This window comes from Rhinoderma darwinii, chromosome 3, assembly GCF_050947455.1.
Source record: "Rhinoderma darwinii isolate aRhiDar2 chromosome 3, aRhiDar2.hap1, whole genome shotgun sequence".
Classification (NCBI taxonomy): Eukaryota; Metazoa; Chordata; class Amphibia; order Anura; family Rhinodermatidae; genus Rhinoderma; species Rhinoderma darwinii.
In genome coordinates this window covers 317,023,792-317,042,465 of record NC_134689.1, presented here as the reverse complement: position 1 = coordinate 317,042,465, position 18,674 = coordinate 317,023,792, and the positions used below count along the sequence as shown (strand labels likewise).

The 18,674-nt window shown below is 39.4% G+C and overlaps 1 long non-coding RNA gene across 2 annotated transcripts in view; it reads left to right on the top strand.

Moving 5' to 3' along the window:
* The window catches only part of LOC142749782 (uncharacterized), a 52,908-nt gene extending 48,207 nt beyond the window's left edge, over positions 1–4,701 (top strand). For both annotated transcript variants that reach the window (XR_012882455.1, XR_012882454.1), the window contains exons 7-8: positions 442–587; positions 3,989–4,701. This is a non-coding gene — a long non-coding RNA (uncharacterized LOC142749782). The remainder of the gene's footprint in view (positions 1–441; positions 588–3,988) is intronic.
* The last annotated feature ends 13,973 nt before the right edge of the window (positions 4,702–18,674 follow it).

Sequence of the window (18,674 nt, the reverse complement as noted above, 5' to 3'; positions counted from 1 at the left end):
CATGTTTATTGTAGAAGAAATTAAAATTGGAAGGGAGACGCAGTCCCAAGGCAAAGGTAGGAGATATGAGGGTGAATACCCAAAGCCTATGCGTTTCGAACGCGGTCTGCGTTCTTAGTCATGGCAGGAAGGACTAAAGGACCTTCCTGCCATGACTGCGTCTCCCTTCCAATTTTAATTTCTTCTACAATAAACATGGGACGTGTTTTTCCCTTTTAAACCAATATCAGCGCTGGATCAATCTCTTCTCTTCTCTACTAATATTAATCTAAGGTTCCATTGTAATTACTGGTAATTTTCTCTATAAAAAATATTAGCCGAGCATATAGATATCACTATGGTAGGCCATAAACTTTCTCAACTTTTTTTATGGTTCTGGAGCCTAGGCATCTCAGACTTTATCCTCACTTTGTTCTCTTATCTTGATTTCATTGTATTCAGGAGCACACTGAGGTCAGCGAAAAATATGATTCATAACGGTATTCACAACACAATGAAGGTAGAAGGTAGAGATGAATGAAATTATGGATAGAAGAATCCTTCGTGCATGATATAAAAAAGAAGATAGTTCAACTCGGCATGAGAAGGTATGTATAATGAAGAGATTGCATCCTCCATTTTAATCGGATAAGTCAATGAATTACAAATCCGGTTCAGTGGCGAAATGGGCGTCCAAGGCATTTTCTCATTCTGTCTCCCCCTAAAACCTGCCCTGCCTATGTAGGATAAGGCTACATTTGTAATGCTTGGTTGTAGGAAAATATCTTTGAATGTGTGTGGTTAAAAGCGGATCAAACAAAGTATTCGCCACTACACTGGATTTGTAATCACAACTTCGTTCCTTATTACATATCAATTCACAGAGACAGTCAAGACAGGCAACGTTTTGGCCAGACAATGGCCTTTCTCAAGGCGATATGGGCTTGATTGTCTCTGTGAATTGACATGCAATAAAGAACGAAACTTTGATTACAAATTCGGTGAATACTTTGTTAGATCTATATTTGGCTGGAAGCTGGTGGAGCCTGGAGCCATCTTTGCAATACACGAGTGGTGATGAGGACTCATCCTGTGCTTTTCTGGTTTAAAGAAGTACTTTCTGATATAAAAATGATTTGGCTAAATCTTTGAGTCAATATACTGGTTTGATAGTGAATATGATAATGTCATTCTATACATATATATTTTTATTTGTGGCATTTATTTGGCAAAATGACATAAAATACAGCAACTGCCTGAATGACCGAAGATGTCGTTTTCGGAGCAATTTTTTTCTGATGTTCTTTGTTGCTTTAGTGGTACAAAAAAAAAAAAAACGCTTGTGTGAAGGAGATACTGTGGTAGTATTAGTATATAGTGTCTCCTAGATATTTGAAGTGCACAACATCAAAATCTTTTGTGTAAGAAATACAGAACAAGAATCACACTGCTCATTATTATATCAGACCTTCACCAAAAGGGAAGCAATTTCATCAGGCTAATTGCCTAAAAGTAGAGGAAAGAACTTCATATGTTATTCTATTAGGAGCTTTTTTTTTTTTACTTAATCACAAATAAGGACTGTGGCTCCCCAGGGAGAGTTGTATTCTAATTTACAATTGAACCACAGATCAGGGCAATCCATCTTGAGTAACACTTTTACAGTGTAATTGCAGCAACATGACTCAGGAACACTCATTGCTAGACTTGGACTGGAGCAGGAGACATGCACCAACCTCTGCTAGAGTGCCGAAATGTACGAGAGACACTTTATCTATGAATATGCAATGAGAGCTTATTAGCGGCCTACTGTTGTAACGGTGATGAATGACATTATCTTCAGACTGGTACATTCTAAACATGAATTCTATAATGACCAATTTTTCATGGGTTGTCACTGGTGCTTGCGAGGGTGTACACTCTTTAAGTAGCGCATTGATTTTCTCATACTCAGACACTTATACTGCTCTCCTTATGTGGACAAAGATATCTCTTCATATGTCCTTCGTAGGTTGTGCTGAGAAAAGTTAAAGCATTGGTATACTTCCTGCGCAAGAGTTATTTATTAAACTTCCCAGTGTATATTTTCCTATAATACTCTCCTATGATTGTAAGATGAAGCAAATCTGCACTGATAACTAAAAGTTACTATAAGGCAAGCTCATTCTCTTTCAATCTAGTGGATAAGGGGAGTATGGTGACAAAGTGACTACCATTATAGGGGAGTATAGTGACACAGTGATATAGGGATATGGTACACGGTAACTAATGGAAAGCATGCTAAGACAGTGATCATATTTACAGTCTTGTAGCCCTGAGGCCTTTGATTCTGTTCTGGGTAGTGTTAAGTCCAAAGCTGGCCATAGATATAACAATTTCTTTATAAACTATCACATTTATTTTTAATAAGTTACCATAAAGGCTGCTACGGGGCATGCCTCATAAGGGGGACTTGCCCAGGTGGGCTAGGGGCTTCGATGCTTGAACCTTCAAGCAACAATTATGCATTTGGATTAAAGAAGGGACGGGGTTATAGTAGATAAATACATTTATATTCTTCTCCATTTGTTCAGGAGAGTTGACAATCTTCTTCCCATAGTCACAAACACCTACTTTTGTAGTTTTGCTTGCAGACTGCTCATGGGATTGGCTGATATTAATGATACATCTTCTGTAAGACATATGTTGGACTAAGCTAAACTCTAATTACAATATTGTTAATATTTTTTTTATTATATGAAATCATCAGGGCTGTTCCCACTTCCATGCCAGCTGATTATGAATTAAAGGCAGAGACTTAAGAAGTGACAGTGAACTCTTGTTGCATGATGTCCTCCATCAGTTTAGGGTTTATCACGACTACTAACCGGCTGGAGCAGCATCATGATTGGTGCAAAGTGATATTAAGAAGTTGGGTGCATACATATCACTAGACATGGGGTGCATTTAATAAATTCATTTTGTAAAGCACATAGCCACTCTACCAGATGGTCTGCAAAGTAGCATCTACTATATCACAGGTCCACATGCTGCCAGTGACAATGTTCTGTTTAAACCCCAGCCTGCTCTGACACTTCCATATTTAAGGTCTCCTCTATGTTTGGCACTTCAGGTAGGAAAAGATGGGTTGGAAATGTGGCTGTCCATGAATGTGGCTCTTTACATTGTAGGTTATCGCAGTAAACTCCCATAAAGTACAGTGTAGAGAACCATTTTTATGCGTGGCCACAAAGACCCTTGTTCACCATAATGCCGATCAGGGGAGTAGGGTATCTCCATTCTCACAAGTGGAAGTCCCAGAGGGGTAAACACCACGTATCAGACATTTATGGCACATACTGTCAATATTTGTCCGATAGGAATATCCCTTCAAATTGTATTACAGCCCTTGTGAGTGCTGCAATCTGACAATGTGGCCCTCGGACAAAAAAAGTTTGCGCACCCCTGTTCTATATGGTATATGACATATAATACATTCTCCCTTTTATCACCACTCAGTAAAAGTGACCCCATGAGACCTAAATCAAAAGGCGGTCTACCCAGCAGATCAACTGCCGTTTGTTTGCACATTTTCAGTGTGAAATCCACACATACAATTCACAATTAAAGAACAGTATATATATGTATATGTGAATAGGGTTTAACAAAACCCTATAAATATACTTTGGAAAAAAAATACTTGGATTTGAGGGCATGCTGCAGATTTTAAAATTTGTAGTATGCCATGTTTGGCGAAGATTTTTTTCGAGATTTTCATTGATATCACTCATCCACATGTGAGCACATGGTCTAAGGGTATCGGTTGTTAAAAACTCAGAAACATCATGAAATCTAGTGGCAGATTGACTAATTGTTGATGGGCACACTACATGTTTTCTATTTCAGTTCAGGGTAGAAATGATTTTAAGCCATGCCCTTTAACTCAAAAGAACAGGAAATGACGTCATAGTATTTTGTAAATCAACGTATTCATTTTAACACATTAATTACAGTGAAAATTTCCTTTCAGGAAGCACAACAGGAAAGGAAAAGAAGGAAGAGGAAACGCATAGATGGAGAAAGCACAGAAACATATATCATTGATGGTAACAAGTCTCTGCAATGCTATGACTTCCAACTTCCTTGAAATGTAGTTATCAGCCGACAAACAGATAGTCATAGGATCGTGTGGCCCTCATCATGAAAACACTTAGGTATACATTGAGGTATATAATAATGAGACAGATATTATATTTCCTTTTTATTTCTGGGATTTGTATGTCTTCTGAAGTACAATACATTCGCCTCAGGTCTTTGAAAAGCAATTTACACTATCCATATGATTCCTTGCATTAGGCTGCAAAGGGGATTTGAGATTTTACAAATTACTCTTTATTTGTTAGATCAGAATTACTTTTCTCACAAAAGCCCCAAGCTGTGAAATCCTGGTTACTTGGAGGTGAAAATAAAGTTGGCAGACACATAAATGTGGTAAAAGTGGAACTTCCGTAATATTAAAGAAATGAAAGCACCCTTGCAAGTGTCCTTTCTGATGTTTTATATTTAACTATATTTCTATTTATCTGTATTTAGATTCCCTCTAGAAAAAAAAAGTAAAAAAAATGTATGATGTACGAAATGCACTATTTTAGTAAGTAAAGACATAATAAATTGGGTTTAATACAGCAAGTAGTCAGTCTGTTGTCGATTACAGAATATGACTTATGCCACTCAACAAACCAATGGGGGCTTCATCCGTTTTATGTATAGGATATCATAAGTACTATGTAAATAGCTTACACGGTGGATAAAATGCCACCAATCATAGGAATATACAGACATTATAACTAAACACTATTAATTCATCTACTGAGGCTGGAGGTCAATTGCAAAACCTAGTATAGTTAATAAAAGTGTTCCCAAAGCAACCAGATACTGTTATTGTCTAATGAAAAGAAAATGAATGCAGACATTGTTTGTCAAGGGCAATAACACGGTTTCACCTTTGAGACTTGAAGGGGTTTTCTTTCTTTAGCAAATAAACAGTATTCTCTGTATAATTAAAAGTTATACAAATAACCAATATACTTGCTGTATCAATTCTTCATGACCATGAACAGATTTGCATCCACTGGAAGCAAACAATGTTGTTTCGTACTGAATAACAACAAGCAGAGATCTTGCAAAAACATAAGCAATTGATACAGGAAGTATATCCGAAAATGTTATAATTTTTCACCAAACAAAGATTAACATTTATTTGCTGAAACTGGAATATCCCTTTAAAGGTTTTTTTTTCTCACCATGGCAGGACAGCTTCCCTGGCGATGAGCTGATTGCCAGGAATCTAGTTGGTGGAAAGATTTGCAACCAGCTGTTATCACCGGGAAGCTACCAGCTCTTTCCTATTACCTCTGCAGCAGGCCTATATGGAAAATGTAATGCTACATAGTTGTCATTGAAATCATGTGGTACATATATATACCATGGCATCCACTCTCTGACTAATAGAGGGGTGTGGTCATGAGTAAGGAACCCCCATCTATGGCATTCGTATGAGTTAATAAGACATATGGGCAGACGTAGACATGTCAACTCTCCTGGTTTTACCTGGAGTCACCCTATCTTTACACTCCCACACCTGGTCATCTAGTTATATATAGATTTCACATGGTCCCCAGGAAGGGAGGCTAAAAATAGGGTGCAGGAGTAGCAAAAAAATAAACGAAAATAAAATTTGCATGTGTCCTTACCCTCTACGTTCCTGGCCCTTGCTCAGACTCGGGCACAGCTTCACTGGATCCTACCGTCCGTGCAGCAGCACCTGGAGCTAAGCAAGAGTGAGGAGCAAGGAGGGTAGATATGCATGCCTTTTTTTTTTTTTTGCTTTTCCTTCACCCTTGCTGCATAAGGTGTAAGGGGTGCCCTTGGACACAACCCATACTCTCATTTTACCATGGATGAAAGGATGATGCAACCAATCAAGATGGGGGACATCCATGTTATCAGTTGACAAACATTAGTCTGTTGCGGTCAGAGGACAGAGGATTAATATAGTCTAGTCTGGGTTCTGAATATTTTTTGGGTCTGATGTGTGGTCTAAATTAAGTTAGGGGGTCTAGTCTCATCTGAATTAAGTTAGGGGTCTGGTCTCAGGTATGAATATATTTAGTCTAGACTGGGGTCCGATATTAATATAGGGTCTCTGAATATATTTAGCCATACCCTTTTATATAAGTCACAACCTCCAAAAAGGTCACTCGAATTTTTGTGATGTCGAGCTACTTGAGCATAATTGGACGGTTCAAAGATCTTTCTAATGATCTTTTATACCTAGGCCTGTAACAAGGACAAGGGGGCATCCTCTACATCTATTATCACAGGCAGGATTCTTTACTGTGAGATCAGTGAGACTATAGAACTCTCAGGATGTTGTGGTGGTTGATTCTCTGATCAAGTTCAAGAAGGGCCTTGATGCCTTTCTTGAAAAATATAATATTACAAGTTATGAGTTCTAGATTCTGGAGATGGGACATTAATCCAGGGATTTATTCTGATTGCCATATTAGGAGTCAGGGATGATTTTTTACCATAATTAGACATTTGGCATCAACCTCATGGGGGTTCTTGCCTTCCTCTGGATTAACACGGTAGGATTATAGGTTGGACTTGATGGACCTGTGTCTTTTTTCAACCTTATCAACTATATAACTATGTAACTGTGTATCACCTTGTAAAGGGCTCTCTCAGGTTGACATTTCTGCAGCGGTCATATTGATGGGACAACCTCTTTATTATTCTAAATACCTTATACATTATCGATAACTTCAAACTACCAAGGACAATAGACATTATGGGGCAGATTTACTAAAACTGGCGCTCCTACACCAGTCTTAGCTTCCTGCTCTGCTGGAGTAAGGCCCCTTTTACACAGGTCAATTATCGGGCAAACAAGCATTCACAGAGTGCTCATTCCCGATCATTGTCCTGTGTAAACAGGGCAACGATCAGCCGATGAACGTCTGATCGTATCTTTTCCGCAGCAGAAAATATAATTGTTGTCGGCAGCAAATCTCTCTGTGTAAACAGTAACGATCGATCGTCCCCATACTTACTGATAATAGCTACTTGCGAAAGGAGCAAGCGAGCGCCGTTCAACGAGCTGTCTCCTTGATCGGCACTCACTGTTACGGCAAAAATGGCCCGGGGTAAAAGGATAAAGATTATTATTATTATTATTATTATTATTAAGAAAATAGAGACACTTACCTGAACGGGCAAAAAAGGACTCTTCCTTTTAATGTTATTAGCTTAATAAGTGACATATAGAATAATATCCTGGCTGTTAACTTCACAGCAGCCTAGATAATTCATGGACCAACTATCAGTATATGCCCCTATATAGTGAAATATGAAGATATGTATTCTCTATGATATTCCTAAAGATGCTCAATAGCAATAACTGCAATTGAGTAGTCCTATTACTATATTGAATAATAAATCACTAGCTGAACTGGTTCACCAGTATCAACAATGCACAAGGCTGAGCAGCAGTTTATTATGCGCCATCCATCCCACATCCCCATTGGGCATAAAATAAAAAATAGATGTTTACTTCATTGCTCTTCTTCGCTTCTCCCCTCCAAGTCCCCTCAGGCTCCCACTACAGGCCGTGGCTTATACAAGGTCCAGACATTGAGCTGCATCAGGGCTTTACATGCATCACATACAACATCCTGAGTGTTGCGACACATATAACGCCCTGATGCTGCCCGGCGTCAGTACATTGTATGAGCCACAGCATACTGAGGGCCCGTGAGGCAAGCCTGAGTGGAGAAGCAGAGGAGTGAATTGAGTACACATTTTTTATTTTTTATTTATTCTTTTCATTGTCTGATGAGGGGGAGGGGGGCAAGGTTCCGGGCCTCTACATTGTTACACCCCACAAAGTGGAATCAAGCCAGCCTAGAGCTGTCATAGTTTTCTGCTATAATTTACGCCAGTCTTCTGGTGCAAATTCTAACAAATTTGTCATGCTGCGTTGTGAAACTGCCTCCTTTTTTAAAACCACACTTCTTTTTCCAAAAGTGGCGAGAACGGCGCAAAATACTCAAAATTCCCAATTTTCAAAGCAATTTGCGACATTGGCATAGAGAGTTTGATATATTCTCCCCAATGTATTTTTGTCAGAATCCACTGACAATCTAATATTTATAGTGGCTGGGAAAAATACACTCGTCAAATAGGACTTTTTTATTTGCAGGGGCTCAGCTATATGGGATACAGAGGTAGCAGTCAAAATTGGGCAGCGATGCCTGAGGGGGCCCAAAGACCCCACTGGCCCATAAAAACACACCAGTATTATCAATGTCACTTGGTAAGTGGGGTTCCTGCTACGATATTACATTTTGGCCCAGGAACTTCACATTATGCGCCTGGTCAGCTGTTCGATCTTTCAGTCGAAAGGGTGAATATAATGATTTTCCATAATTAAACCCACCCATTGTTCATACTATATCCAAATTTATTTAATACCAGAATATATTAAAATAAAAGTAGGAATTTTAATCATTACAAGAAATTATATAATTGAGAAACATTGGGCTAATAAAAAGTATTCCACCCCTCTATTGATCCATTCAATATGCCTCTTCTGTGTCCGAGGTGTTCTGGCAGCATTTAATCATGTGGCGAGGAAATATTAATAATAAGATTTACAGATTAGGGAAATAATTCTAATAAAAATGTTCTCCATTTTCCTATCATTAGGAATCTTGACCAGGTGTGGTGAACCCGCCGGATCTGTATATAAAGTAAAGGGTATGATTCTAATTACAACCAGTGCTGGAATTCTATATTGTGATTTGCAGCTTGCAGCTACACCTTATGCACTCCACTAACTTTCTTTTCCTGGTGCCTCTAATGACATTTTCAGTCATTAATGAGTTAATAAAAATTTCAAAGTCATCTGGGTTTAGATAAGTGGAAAGAAAGAGGAGCATTGTGCCTGTAATGACAGGCTGCCTGCTGCCCTTGGGATGTCATGGGTCAGACATGTTAAGAATGTGTGCACCCAATCATCTGCTGATCTTTATCAGCAGGCCCTCAAGCACAATCCAAGCCAGGCCTGTATGGGAACTCCAATGAATAAACAATGCCTTCTTGGATTGTTGCCGGCTGTGTGATATACTGGATGGTTTATACATTCTAAAACATGATGACATTAGCAATCAATATACCAATTACTGGACAAGTTATTGGGCTAGGAATGCATATGTCTTGATCCTAAACGCACTTTGAACACGGTACCTGCCAAGACAGCCATTGTTATTGAACCCTTGAACTTCTGCAGACATGGGGCATCCCAGTGCATTTAAATGTTATTGCAGACAAATGCGAAGAATGTGGTCTGTGCACATATATATATATATATGAAGTTCATCAGATCTGGACACATATGAAACACTCTGTAAGAGCTGTAAAACAAAGGAGCAAATTTGACAGGTAGCATTGGATTTATCACTGGCACCAGTGGGCTGCATTTCTAGTAGCCGGAACTTAAAGGGCAGCTCCTTCTTTGCACAGCATACATATGTAAGGCTCTGTTCAAACCTGCGTCAGAGCCTCAGTAGCAGATACTGATATCTATGCTGGAAGTAATAGCATGCAGTGCTATTTTGTGCAGCAAAATGACGGAAACCATTAAAGTCAATTGGTTCCGTAAGGCACAGTTCATTTTCGTCATGCGTGACGGCTCCGGCGCTTCCATGTTTTTCATTGTTCTGCTCCTATGACTGAGCAGAACAACGGAAAACAAAACACAGATGTGAACGTAGACTTAGGATTTTTTTTACACGGCTCGACATGGGCCGTAAAAATGAGCACCGATCAACCAGACAGCTCGTTAATCAGCGCTCGTTTCCTACTTTCACAAGGAGCAATTATTCCTACGATCGTTCATGCCCATACATTTCCTTGTTTACACAGGTCACAAGAGTGTTGTTGAAGGGGTTGTCCACTACCGGACAACTGATGACCTATGCACCGGACAGGTCATCAGTGTATCATCGGTGCGGGTCCGACACCCAGACCCCGCACTGATCAGCTCCTCCAGCTGCCACTGGGCACCGGATGTCCATGCCGGAAGCAGATAGCTCCGGTCATGGAATAGCGGCCGAACTACAGCACTGCAGCTCTGCTCCTAATCAAGTAAATAGGAGCAGAGCTACAGTTCGGCAGCACGGCCGCTATGCAATGTATGGAGCCAACTGCTTCCGACTACGTACATTGCATACTGTGCAATGACATCCAGTGCCTGCAGGCAACCGAAGCAACTGATCCTTGAAGACATACTTCTGGCTGCTATAAGCCATATACCATTTTTTTCCTTTTTTAAAAAGAGTAGCAGTCTACACTCTCCAATCCAGATGCATCCTGCGAAATAATGTCACGCTTTATAAATTTAATTTTCGCAATGGAAGTTAATGGGTGACAGATGGCATACATTTACATACATCTGAGCCATACAATAAGCATATATGACAGGAGATTTTACCTGCACATACGCCAAACGTACACTGCAAAATAAATTTGAATGGAACCTGAATAGTTACTTTCTAGGTCATGTTGGCCATTTCTACCTTTCCCATTGATAGTGTAAAACTGCACAGAGCTCACCCTCATATGCTGCCCTCCTCTCCTGTCCTCGCAAGAACTAGCACCGGTGGGGGTGCTGTTTTGATTTTTGTTGTGAGGACCCGTTTATATTATACATGACCCTTATTCAAGGTAATTACAGCATTTAACTAAATATATAATCACGGGCGGACACAGACAGCAGAGGGTCCCAGTGCAAGAACAGTATATGGGCCCCTTGCTCTCCAATATCTTGTGATAAATCACCCCCTTATGTCTCTCCAACAATCCATCAGTAATTGTTAGCTATGAAATTCATTAACTCAGGCACTTACATACAATCTAATAAACAGAAGAAGGTTTCTTTAAGGTGGACGTGGGCCCCCTTACCCACTGGGCACTAATGGTATGTCTGCCGCTGTATAACATTATGTAGATAAAATACAATAGGAAAGACCCTCTATATAGGAGCCAACAATCTAAAGGATTAAAAATGTAGAAATGATGTGAGGATATACATATATTTATTATGTAAAGTTATTATTATTATTACTGACTATTTTAGCAAGTGTGAGATTATGCCTTGAACCTGAAATTTGACATTGGATTTATTCACATTTTCGAGATGTATATTATGCATGAATAGTAATAATAGGTTAGCAAAACTTGAATCTTTTTATAATACATTAGAAGGAATAAGAAGTGGCAATACAGATGTGGGAGACTAGACGGTGAGATACGCTCAGAGGTTCACTACGAAATAAAAAGTACATGTCTAAACAAACTAATTAAATCCTAGAGGTAAAGGTGTGGGATTCCATTCACTAGACTCACGTACCAAGAAAGGGGGGATAGAAATCTGCCTTTGAAGCTGACAGAAACTCTTATATTGACTCAACTTTAAAACATGGGATTAGCAACTCTTGTGCCTGGGAGGCATCCTATCAACTTCCACACAGAGCACATGGCAAATACCTTCACTACACTTTAATAGTCCACTTGCCACAATCTAACTCATATTTTCTTCTCTCAAAGACTTGTGTCCTTATCTCATGGTGTTAGCTGGGGAAATCCTCAGCCAATTTGGTAATTGGAGGTTGTCACTCATTATATCTAGATAGAATACATTACCTTCCCTTTCTGTAACTGGCTCATTACCACACCAAAGACAAGATAAAAGATACCAATAAACCTTTTATCAGTAATTATCCACACCTGCTCGAGATACAGTAAAAGATGTGGTTAATGACAGAGCTCTATCATCTATCTATCTATCTATCTATCTATCTATCTATCTATCTATCTATCTATCTATCTATCTATCTATCTATCTATCTATCTATCTATCTATCTATCTATCTATCTATCTATCTATCTATCTATCTATCTATCCCTCACACCTCTATCTATCTATCTATCTATCTATCTATCTATCTATCTATCTATCTATCTATCTATCTATCTATCTATCTATCTATCTATCTATCTATCTATCTATCTATCTATCTATCTATCTATCTATCTATCTATCATCTATCTATCTAGTCTATCTATCCATCCATCCATGCACTTTTCACGTCCGAGGTGCACCCGTGCGGGACGCGTTATCACGGACCCCTCATAGACTAAAGTCTATGGAGGGATGCATGAAAACAAAAGAAAATAGGACATGTCCTATTTTTTCACGGACCCTTCACATGATTCGTTGAAACAACGCTTATCTGAATGAGCCCTCTCTCTCTATAAAAAAAATACAAAGAGAGCAGCACTATACAAAACGACAAAAAAAGGTAATAGGTTCAAGCCTCAGGACCCTGACTCCTTGTCCTATATTCAATACTCCAAGGAATAGGCAGCACTCAATATAATAATCCAGTGAAAAAGGGGTGCCTTATTCACCTATAGTAATGCAATGTTTCAGCCCCCATCATGGGCCTTTCCCAAGCAAGGCTGTCTATCACAGTATTTGCTACATTATCCCCAACCAATTTCTCCTTCTCACCCAACCACTAGGGTCTATTACATTAGTTGTTTATAGCAGAAAAAAGGGGAGTTGGAACCAGCGCTGAAGTGGAAAAAATGGGAATCTTCTTCCAAGTTTTAATGTTGCTTTGTTAAAAACAATGGACAACGAAAAATAGTGGTGACGGGCAGGTAATGTCCAAAGTACAGAGAGTGTTGAAGGAGATAGGCGGTAGATACCTGCCCGTCACCACTATTTTTCGTTGTCCATTGTTTTTAACAAAGCAACATTAAAACTTGGAAGAAGATTCCCATTTTTAACAGATTTTCCACTTCAGCGCTGGTTCCAACTCCCCTTTTTTCTGCTGTTTCCCTTGCGTGTGCCGACACGAGGATCCGTGCGCTGATCACCATACCATACCTGTGACAAGGTGAGCTGGAGGATATTCCCCATTTTTTCTGTATTAGTTGTTTATACATATAAATATATATAATCACTGATGACTAGCATTAAAATGTAACATTTATTAATTACCATTGAAAGAAAATAATCCCAACAGTTTATGATTTGCAAAATAGTCATATGAATAGAACCCAATAATCCTAAATTCTCCCTACTTGCCATAATTTTATAGTTTGACAGAGTAATCATACCAAACGATGGCTTCTGCCTGTTAATTATCCTGGAAAGCACGGATGCCCCTTTTGCGGCCACTCTGCATCACAGGCAGCATATGCCCATGGGCAGTTGCGCAATTCTGCCATGAAGCATTGCAATATTTTTCATAGGCAGGCTGTGGCATATGGGAAAGGGGGAATAGATGCACAGTGATAGATTGATGGAAACAATTATGTTTGGCAACTTGCCCCCAACGCTGCACTTAATGTTCTTTTGCATTGCCCCACATTGCCGCCATAATCTATTGGCTGAATGTTAAGAATTCTATCTAAGAATTTGTGCACAGATTAAGGAACATATTTGAATATGGCTAATTTGTTTATTACATGGTAGCATGCAATAATTGTGGGAAAATGAGACTATTGGGAACAATATAAACATGTTACACATTTTTAAATGACACTCAAAGTTTAAATTTATAAAAATAAGATTTGAACAGTAGTAATTCCATTTATGATCTGCCTGTAGATTCAATGGATATGAATTTTGTGATGTATTTCTAGTAAAATAGGGTTATAAATAATAATATAATAGATCACCTAAAAAATGGCTTTTACTTTAATACTAGAAATATGTTACCTAGTGTTTAGTGCTTGGTCCAACAGTGATACTGTCATATATGATCAAGCTTTTATATAGCGTGTAAGGCTAAACAGAAGGCATGGTCCACAGGTTATACACAGTGCATGTATCAAATTGCCCAGTCCCTCACTTTAATCTGTTTATTAAAGGGGTATTGTTATCTCAGCATATGTATTCCATAAATGTCTGATAGGTGGGGGTCCCACCTTAAGGACTACCACCTGTCAGAAGAACTAACCCCTGTTCCACCAGGGCTGGCAGCAGCATTCAGCTGCAGACTAAATGGAGAGGGGGCTGGGTATGTATGCTGATCTGTATATTGGAATTACAGAAAGACCCACAGAATAAGAAAAGACATGGACACTCTCTTGGTTATATCAGCAACACTTTATGGGCTGGGGACAGTAATGTTTGGTGGTACTCTACAATTCCACAAAAATTAACTCCAACGTACGATCACAAAGAAAGAAAGAATAATCGTAGCACTCACCAAAGGTCCATAAAACCAATATTCTATATTTTAATGCATATAAAAACAAATTGTGCATACTTTGACGATTGAAGCCAGCAGCGTATGTTTCAAGTGTCTCACGCTTCTTCCAAAGAGGAAGCAACTTGAATCTTAACTTTATGGACTTTTGGTGAATGACGCAATTGTTCTTTCTCTCTATGTAATTTCACATTGGAGCTATGGAAAGAGCTAAGTAAACTTTCTGTAACTCACAAAGACTTTGAATGGAGAGAGTGTAGAAATGTGCAGCCTCGCCTACATTCAGTCTATGGATGGATGTGGTGGCTACTGGCTACCTCACCTGGCGGAGTAGGGTTCTGCCATAAATATATGAGGTTGGAATACCCCTTTAAATGTTCCTTAGTGTTCTACCAAGAATGTATTCTCCCACATAAGTCCCTGTCCCCATAATCTACATGCCTCATGTTTTATGTACAAACTTTAGGAACAATTTCATAGCAAGCCAATTTTACTACTTTTGTTTATGTTCTTTAAATTCCCGGATGTAATGCACTGAGAAACAATAAGAATATTGACAATGGCCCACAGGTTATTTCCTTTGATGTCGTCCTTGACAGTGACTTGATTCATATTTCAGATATGTATTGTATTCACAGTACTTGTAATAAGGCAGAATGTTACATTTGTCACAGACATTCTCCATGTCATATTGGTACATTGTTCTATTTATGAAGAGTTGTGAAATAATTTGAATTAGAAATGTTTTTTCCTTTGACTACCTGGCACTGTACCCACAGTTGTGAATGCACATTATGCCTTCTGTTTGCCTGCGCTTAACAAAGGCGTTATATATCTCCTGTCATATTTACCCTAGTGTTTGTTTCAAGTGTTCAGATTTGTTGACTTAGATGTCAGTATCCACTTAAACCATTCAATTCTTCTTTTTAAATAGTGCATATAATACAGACTATAACTTGCCTGTGGAAGATCAAGGTCAACAGCCATCCACATAAAAGAGAAATGAACAAATGGAAGCATTGCAGGTCTTTACAAGATTTATACCTCCTATATTACTTTAACAGTTCACTGGATGGGGATTTGTATAAAGGTGGGGAAAAAAAAGAAAAGGTTTTCAACATTTTTCCCTATATAACACCCAGCGCACTGTAAAAGGTAAAAATGAGACAAGACCCCTGAATAGGGGATAATGAAACACATTACAGTGTTATAAACACTGAGGTTATAGTCTTGTTATCGAAGGCAGGTTTTCTTTTTTTTATCGGCCCCTTAGCTTGATGTTTTAAAATAAAATATCTTACTGAAGGTCACCAGAAGCATATGGTCTTTACATTTTGTAATTCATTGCATGGGGGGGGGGGGGGGGATTTAACAAGGTTTTTTTTGCCAGTTTGCTGGCGTAGAAAACATGCAAATTGTTTTGGATTATATACTTCTCTCGCCATGTTTTAAACAGTGGATAGAGCTTAGCAAAAGGGGGCGTGGCCACCAGCAGCTTTACGGATTTACTAAAATTTGCGTCAGAAACTGGCATGAATTATTGCGGAAATCTATGCCAGGTTTCGGTTGGCAAAAATTTTATTCAACGGTGCACAGACAGTTAGTGACGAAAACTATACAGTGTTCAGAGTCTTCTGCTTCTGTTACCGACCACTGTAAAACTACCGGTGCTGGAGGAAGCCGGAGCAGCTGATCGGCGAAGGGGTTCGAGTGTCAGAACCCCACCAATGAAAAAGCACTACATCCCCAGACAACCATTTAATAATAATGCTCATATATAAAAGTTTAGCAAACAATTAGACAGGGTCCACTGTACAACCAAGTACACAATACAAAATACAAGCAAGTGGAGCAGTGGTCTGTAATTAAGTGGTCTGTAATTGGGGAATTAAGATTTAAGGTAGAGTTAGGGCACTCAATCAACCCTATCAACCTTGTCCCCAACCCGAAAGGGAACCTACTCCTACTGCACCTTCAAAAATTCTCTATAATAAAAAGCCTTGTTCCAACACATTTCCCCATTCTATTTATGGTTCAGTGGACTAAAGTAAAAACAATCATATCTGGTAATATATTTGGTAAAAAAGTGTAACAAAATAAAGAATAAATGGCTAGAGCATATAGTCAATATTGAAACAAAATACAGTAATAGCCATACTTACAATGAAGCCACTTACATGACCCACGCGCTGATAATCGCTCACTACTGTTGTCTGCGTCCATTTAATGCAGTCCAGTAGCACAAGTTGGAGGATCACCATTTACATATTATAATTCAGTAAGGATACATTTTATATATAAACAGCCAATTTTTGGCAAAATTAAAACGGAAGGAGCATGAAAATTTAAATATACTTGGATTCATACATGCGGTGCTGGCGATGAGCGGCAATTATAAGTTCTAAACTCTCCTAAACTACAGAACATTAACTAATAAGTAATAGTATCCTGAAATCAGCGTGTTTGTCACTTCTTTATGTTGCCCTTTAGACAAAGCAGCATAAATATCTGACCGATCCACTTTAAGGAAAGAGCCGAGCTCGATGTGCTGCGTTGTTTCCGTAACTCCCATAGAAGTCAGCGAGCCAGCGGTCTTCTCACCAGGTGGGACTGGGGGCAGGGGATTCCTGTTCGATAAATAGGAGCAGGTCCCAGAGGTGGTTTATAGTATATCCTGTGGATATATCAACCTTTTAGTTGCATTTATATTACATATACAAGCCGACCTGCTTCGCAGCTTCACAACACTTCACTATATCAGTCTTATAGCGAATGAGGATAGGGGTGCAGTTCCCTTGAAATGTTGCGTGGTCAGGTGTAGAGTAAAGCGACTCAGCGTTCTTAATATCCCCTACTTAATCTCTTAAAAAATTGACTGAATACATCTGTAAAGGATCTGCCAGACACAGCTTCTGTGTCGACGCCCGTGGGTAATTTGTCTGCACCTGCTCCTAAGTCTGAGAGAGTGGCACGATCTTCCACCACTCAGGCTGGCAGGCTTAGGAGTGGGAGAGCCTATCACAGCCTGGCCAGACGGAGCTAGCTCCCGCCCTCTGTCTATTTATGCCTGCATTTCCTGCTCCTCCTTTGCCTGTGAGTCTCCTGTTTCCTGGCTCTGCTGCTGCTGCTTGAACAATTTGTCCCTGCTTCATATTGACCCTGGCTTACTGACTACTCTCCTACTCTGCGTTTGGTACCTCGTACTTTCCTGGTTTTACTCGGCTCGTTCACTACTCTCCTGCTCTGCGTTTGGTACCTCGTACACTCTTGGTTCTGACTCGGCTCGTTGACTACTCTTGTTGCTCACGGTGTTGCCGTGGGCAACTGCCCCATTTCCCTTAGATTCTGTGTACCCTTGTCTGTTTGTCTGTTGTGCACTTATTGAGCGTAGGGACTGTCGCCCAGTTGTACGCCGTCGCCTAGGACGGGCCATTGCAAGTAGGCAGGGACTGAGTGGCAGGTAGATTAGGGCTCACCTGTCTGTCTCCCTTCCCCGTCATTACAACATCAGTATTTGCTTTCTATTCTGCCTAAAAAGAGTTACCCGGGCTGTACTTCGCCTGTATACATATAGACATATATATCCTGTGGATATGCCATGAATATCTAAGATGAGAATACCCCTATTTAACTGCGAGTGATGTTCGGAAGCCACATTCAACCCCAAAATAGAGGAAAGACATTTAATGAGGGGGAGCAAGAAAACATCAAAAAGGTTTCCATAGGATTCCTCTGGTGTACAGACATAAAATTAGCTGTTTTTACTGCATTTATAAAGTCTAAATTCTAAGTAGTGAGTGATGTATACACAACAGAAATGAACTTACCTAATCCGATAAGTACCGTATTGTACATACTGTATATTCTATAAAATATAGGCCACTTTATTTAATCAAATTACAAATTCTTTGGGTGAATGGGCCTGATCTGCTTTTTTTTTTTTTACAAGGGTCAATGATATTCCATAGGCCGGCCTGATCTGCGTTTACTGAACAATCTTCAAGCATCAGAACACTGGAAATATTTCCTTTTTAACCTATAGTGTGTACATCTGAAGCTAACTAGACTGTAAGCTCTTCAGTCCAGCACCCTATTTTCTACAGTTTGCATCTCAATTGTTTTATGTGTTATTATTAGACCCTTAAGAAGTATTACGATTCATTACTGGCACACCTTGCCTGAATTTCATAATTGAAGACTACACCTAAAGTGATAACAGAATACCTATGTGTGAAAGTCTTCAGGTTGTCAGGATTTCCCTTACTCACCTTCCGCACATTCTTAATGTCTGTCTTGATTGAAAGACTTCCTCGCTCACTTTTATTTTGCTGCTTAATTGAATGGGATCGCTAGGTTTACACATGCAGC